Here is a 7,394-nt window from a genome sequence, read left to right as displayed (position 1 = left end):
ATCATGTGTCATCTTATCATCATGTGACATCTTATCATGTGTCATCTTATCATCATGTGACATCTTATCATCATGTGTCATCTTATCATCATGTGACATCTTATCATGTGTCATCTTATCATCATGTGACATCTTATCATGTGTCATCTTATCATGTGTCATCTTATCATCATGTGACATCTTATCATGTCATCTTATCATCATGTGACATCTTATCATCATGTGACATCTTATCATCATGTGACATCTTATTATCGTGTGACATCTTATCATGTGACATCTTATCATCATGTGACATCTTATCATGTGACATCGTATCATCATGTGACATCTTATCATGTGACATCTTATCATCATGTGACATCTTATCATCATGTGACATCTTATCATGTGTCATCTTATCATCATGTGACATCTTATCATCATGTGACATCTTATCATCATGTGACATCTTATCATCATGTGTCATCTTTTCATCATGTGTCATCTTATCATCATGTGACATCTTATCATGTGTCATCTTATCATCATGTGACATCTTATCATCATGTGACATCTTATCATGTGACATCTTATCATGTGTCATCTTATCATCATGTGTCATCTTATCATCATGCAACATCTTATCATGTGTCATCTTATCATCATGTGACATCTTATCATCGTGTGACATCTTATCATGTGTCATCTTATCATCATGTGTCATCTTATCATCATGTGACATCTTATCATGTGTCATCTTATCATCATGTGACATCTTATCATCATGTGTCATCTTATCATCATGTGACATCTTATCATGTGTCATCTTATCATCATGTGACATCTTATCATGTGTCATCTTATCATGTGTCATCTTATCATCATGTGACATCTTATCATGTCATCTTATCATCATGTGACATCTTATCATCATGTGACATCTTATCATCATGTGACATCTTATTATCGTGTGACATCTTATCATGTGACATCTTATTATCATGTGACATCTTATCATCGTGTGACATCTTATCATCATGTGACATCTTATCATCATGTGACATCTTATCATGTGACATCTTATCATCATGTGACATCTTATCATGTGACATCGTATCATCATGTGACATCTTATCATGTGACATCTTATCATGTGTCATCTTATCATGTGACATCTTATCATCATGTGACATCTTATCATTATGTGACATCTTATCATCATGTGACATCTTATTATCATGTGTCATCTTATCATGTGACATCTTATCATCATGTGTCATCTTATCATGTGACATCTTATCATCATGTGACATCTTATCATCATGTGTCATCTTATCATGTGTCATCTTATCATCATGTGACATCTTATCATCATGTGTCATCTTATCATGTGACATATTATCATCATGTGACATCTTATCATCATGTCATCTTATCATGTGTCATCTTATCATCATGTGACATCTTATCATCATGTGACATCTTATCATCGTGTGACATCTTATCATCATGTGACATCTTATCATCATGTGACATCTTATCATGTGACATCTTATCATCATGTGTCATCTTATCATGTGACATCTTATCATCATGTCATCGTATCATCATGTGTCATCTTATCATCATGTGACATCTTATTATCATGTGTCATCGTATCATCATGTGTCATCTTATCATCATGTGACATCTTATCATTATGTGACATCTTATCATCATGTGACATCTTATTATCATGTGTCATCGTATCATCATGTGACATCTTATCATCATGTGACATCTTATCATCATGTGACATCTTATCATCATGTGACATCTTATCATCATGTGACATCTTATCATTATGTGACATCTTATCATTATGTGTCATCTTATCATCATGTGTCATCTTATCATCATGTGACATCTTATCATGTGTCATCTTATCATGTGTCATCTTATCATCATGTGACATCTTATCATGTGACATCTTATCATCAAGTGACATCTTATCATCATGTGACATCTTATCATCATGTGACATCTTATCATCATGTGACTATCATCATGTGACATCTTATTATCATGTGACATCTTATCATCAAGTGACATCTTATCATCATGTGACATCTTATCATCATGTGACATCTTATCATCATGTGACATCTTATCATCATGTGACATCTTATCATTATTTGACATCTTATCATTATGTGTCATCTTATCATCATGTGTCATCTTATCATCATGTGACATCTTATCATGTGTCATCTTATCATGTGTCATCTTATCATCATGTGACATCTTATCATGTGACATCTTATCATCAAGTGACATCTTATCATCATGTGACATCTTATCATCATGTGACATCTTATCATCATGTGACTATCATCATGTGACATCTTATTATCATGTGACATCTTATCATCAAGTGACATCTTATCATCATGTGACATCTTATCATCATGTGATATCTTATCATCATGTGACATCTTATCATCATGTGACATCTTATTATCATGTGACATCTTATCATCAAGTGACATCTTATCATCATGTGACATCTTATCATCATGTGATATCTTATCATCATGTGACATCTTATCATCATGTGACATCTTATCATCATGTGACTATCATCATGTGACATCTTATCATCATGTGACATCTTATCATCAAGTGACATCTTATCATTATGTGACATCTTATCATCATGTGACATCTTATCATTATGTGTCATCTTATCATCATGTGTCATCTTATCATCATGTGTCATCTTATCATCATGTGACATCTTATCATGTGTCATCTTATCATGTGACATCTTATCATCATGTGTCATCTTATCATCATGTGACATCTTATCATCAAGTGACATCTTATCATCATGTGTCATCTTATTATCATGTGTCATCGTATCATCATGTGTCATCTTATCATTATGTGACATCTTATCATCATGTGACATCTTATCATCATGTGACATCTTATCATCATGTGACATCTTATCATTATGTGACATCTTATCATCATGTGACATCTTATTATCATGTGTCATCGTATCATCATGTGTCATCTTATCATTATGTGACATCTTATCATCATGTGACATCTTATCATCATGTGACATCTTATCATCATGTGACATCTTATCATCATGTGTCATCTTATCATCGTGTGACATCTTATCATCGTGTGACATCTTATCATGTGTCATCTTATCATCATGTGTCATCTTATCATCATGTGACATCTTATCATGTGTCATCTTATCATCATGTGTCATCTTATCATCATGTGACATCTTATCATGTGTCATCTTATCATCATGTGTCATCTTATCATCATGTGACATCTTATCATGTGACATCTTATCATCATGTGACATCTTATTATCATGTGACATCTTATCATGTGACATCTTATCATCAAGTGACATCTTATCATCATGTGACATCTTATCATCATGTGACATCTTATCATCATGTGACATCTTATCATGTGACATCTTATCATCATGTGACATCTTATCATCATGTGGCGATATTACAATAAAAATGGTCAAAATTATGACAAAAGTCATAATTTGACCCCAAAGATTTAACAATTTTACAGGAACGAAAAAAAAAAATAATTGGCAGTAATGTGATAAAAGTTAGAATTTAAAAAGTAATAATTTTTACATAAAAAAGTCATACTTTTACGAGAAAATATTGCAATATTACAGAAACAGAAAGAATATGAGATCTCTATTTTTTGTTTTTTTGTAAAGGGCTTAAGGCCGATGACAAAAGAGTCAGGGACCACAGATGGCCCCTGTGCCGCACTTTGGGCAACCCAGCTGTAGAAGCTAACTGTTAATGGCCACTATAGTCTTAGTAGCGTAGTGTATGTGTTCATCCTATGCTCACACCGGAAGTGGTCAAATCAGCCGTTCACCTGGCGGGGATGAATAGGGAAGTCCTTCTTTAGCTGCCATCTTGTTTTATCATATATTGCTGCCTTTGCACCTGTCAATCTTTACTTTAGTTTGCACGTTAAATCAACAAAAAAAATCCCGACTTTGTAGCAATGTTCACGGATTCTAGTATTTGGCTCTCTATTAGATGCAATGTTACTGGGACCATGATTTATTTGTTCACACCTCCTCATATGGAAGATACTCTTCCTTCTTCATGTCTCAAGAAGGGTAGAAATGCAAGAACACACACACACACACACACACACACACACACACACACACACACACACACCCTTGTGTACTTCCTCACGTGGTTGCATCCTCATGTCCACGCATCTTTGTGAGCTGCCTCTTGATGGAGTCCTGAGAGAAGTGGAGGGTGGTGTCCCTGGTGTGGAAGACATTAAAGACGTAGTCTTGGGAGAAGTGGAGGGTGGTGTGCCTGGTGTGGAAGACATGAAAGATGGAGTCTTGGGAGAAGTGGAGGGTGGTGTGTCTGGTGTGGAAGACATGAAAGATGGAGTCTTGGGAGAAGTGGAGGGTGGTGTGTCTGGTGTGGAAGACATGAAAGATGGAGTCTTGGGAGAAGTGGAGGGTGGTGTGCCTGGTGTGGAAGACATTAAAGACGGAGTCTTGGGAGAAGTGGAGGGTGGTGTGCCTGGTGTGGAAGACATGAAAGATGGAGTCTTGGGAGAAGTGGAGGGTGGTGTGCCTGGTGTGGAAGACATTAAAGACGGAGTCTTGGGAGAAGTGGAGGGTGGTGTGCCTGGTGTGGAAGACATTGGAGATGGAGTCTTGGGAGAAGTGGAGGGTGGTGTGCCGGGTGTGGAAGACATTAAAGACAGAGTCTTGGGAGAAGTGGAGGGTGGTGTGTCTGGTGTGGAAGACATGAAAGATGGAGTCTTGGGAGAAGTGGAGGGTGGTGTGTCTGGTGTGGAAGACATGAAAGATGGAGTCTTGGGAGAAGTGGAGGGTGGTGTGCCTGGTGTGGAAGACATGAAAGATGGAGTCTTGGGAGAAGTGGAGGGTGGTGTGCCTGGTGTGGAAGACATTAAAGACGGAGTCTTGGGAGAAGTGGAGGGTGGTGTACTTGGTGTGGAAGACATGAAAGATGGAGTCTTGGGAGAAGTGGAGGGTGGTGTGTCTGATGTGGAAGACATGAAAGATGGAGTCTTGGGAGAAGTGGAGGGTGGTGTGCCTGGTGTGGAAGACATGAAAGATGGAGTCTTGGGAGAAGTGGAGGGTGGTGTGCCTGGTGTGGAAGACATGAAAGATGGAGTCTTGGGAGAAGTGGAGGGTGGTGTGCCTGGTGTGGAAGACATGAAAGATGGAGTCTTGGGAGAAGTGGAGGGTGGTGTGCCTGGTGTGGAAGACATTAAAGACGGAGTCTTGGGAGAAGTGGAGGGTGGTGTACTTGGTGTGGAAGACATGAAAGATGGAGTCTTGGGAGAAGTGGAGGGTGGTGTGTCTGGTGTGGAAGACATGAAAGATGGAGTCTTGGGAGAAGTGGAGGGTGGTGTGCCGGGTGTGGAAGACACTAAAGACAGAGTCTTGGGAGAAATGGAGGGTGGTGTGCCTGGTGTGGAAGACATGAAAGGCGGAGTCTTGGGAGAAATGGAGGGTGGTGTGCCGGGTGTGGAAGACATTAAAGACGGAGTCTTAGGAGAAGTGGAGGGTGGTGTGCCTGGTGTGGAAGACATGAAAGGCGGAGTCTTGGGAGAAGTGGAGGGTGGTGTGCCTGGTGTGGAAGACATGAAAGATGGAGTATTGGGAGAAGTGGAGGGTGGTGTGCCTGGTGTGGAAGACATGAAAGATGGAGTCTTGGGAGAAGTGGAGGGTGGTGTGCCGGGTGTGAAAACTTAAAAATGTTGGCGATATTACTCCACTTCTCCCAAGACTCCATCTTTCATGTCTTCCACACCAGGCACACCACCCTCCACTTCTCCCAAGACTGCATCTTTCATGTCTTCCACACCAGGCACACCACCCTCCACTTCTCCCAAGACTACATCTTTCATGTCTTCCACACCAGGCACACCACCCTTCACTTCTCCCAAGACTCCATCTTTAATGTCTTCCACACCAGGCACACCACCCTCCACTTCTCCCAAGACTACATCTTTCATGTCTTCCACACCAGGCACACCACCCTCCACTTCTCCCAAGACTCCATCTTTCATGTCTTCCACACCCGGCACACCACCCTTCACTTCTCCCAAGACTCCATCTTTCATGTCTTCCACACCAGGCACACCACCCTCCACTTCTCCCAAGACTCCGTCTTTAATGTCTTCCACACCAGGCACACCACCCTCCACTTCTCCCAAGACTCCGTCTTTAATGTCTTCCACACCAGGCACACCACCCTCCACTTCTCCCAAGACTCCATCTTTCATGTCTTCCACACCAGGCACACCACCCTTCACTTCTCCCAAGACTCCATCTTTCATGTCTTCCACACCAGGCACACCACCCTCCACTTCTCCCAAGACTCTGTCTTTAATGTCTTCCACACCCGGCACACCACCCTCCACTTCTCCCAAGACTCCATCTTTCATGTCTTCCACACCAGACACACCACCCTCCACTTCTCCCAAGACTCCATCTTTCATGTCTTCCACACCAGGCACACCACCCTCCACTTCTCCCAAGACTCTGTCTTTAATGTCTTCCACACCCGGCACACCACCCTCCACTTCTCCCAAGACTCCATCTCCAATGTCTTCCACACCAGGCACACCACCCTCCACTTCTCCCAAGACTCCGTCTTTAATGTCTTCCACACCAGGCACACCACCCTCCACTTCTCCCAAGACTCCATCTTTCATGTCTTCCACACCAGGCACACCACCCTCCACTTCTCCCAAGACTCCGTCTTTAATGTCTTCCACACCAGGCACACCACCCTCCACTTCTCCCAAGACTCCATCTTTTATGTCTTCCACACCAGGCACACCACCCTCCACTTCTCCCAAGACTCCGTCTTTAATGTCTTCCACACCAGGCACACCACCCTCCACTTCTCCCAAGACTCCATCTTTCATGTCTTCCACACCAGGCACACCACCCTCCACTTCTCCCAAGACTCCATCTTTTATGTCTTCCACACCAGACACACCACCCTCCACTTCTCCCAAGACTCCATCTTTAATGTCTTCCACACCAGACACACCACCCTCCACTTCTCCCAAGACTCCGTCTTTAATGTCTTCCACACCCGGCACACCACCCTCCACTTCTCCCAAGACCCCGCCTTTCATGTCTTCCACACCAGGCACACCACCCTCCACTTCTCCCAAGACTCCGTCTTTAATGTCTTCCACACCCGGCACACCACCCTCCACTTCTCCCAAGACTCCATCTTTCATGTCTTCCACACCAGACACACCACCCTCCACTTCTCCCAAGACTCCATCTTTCATGTCTTCCACACCAGGCACACCACCCTCCACTTCTCCCAAGACTCCGC

The sequence above is a fragment of the Nerophis lumbriciformis genome, linkage group LG16 (genome assembly GCF_033978685.3).
Source record: "Nerophis lumbriciformis linkage group LG16, RoL_Nlum_v2.1, whole genome shotgun sequence".
Taxonomy (NCBI): domain Eukaryota; kingdom Metazoa; phylum Chordata; class Actinopteri; order Syngnathiformes; family Syngnathidae; genus Nerophis; species Nerophis lumbriciformis.
This window is presented reverse-complemented; position numbering follows the sequence as displayed.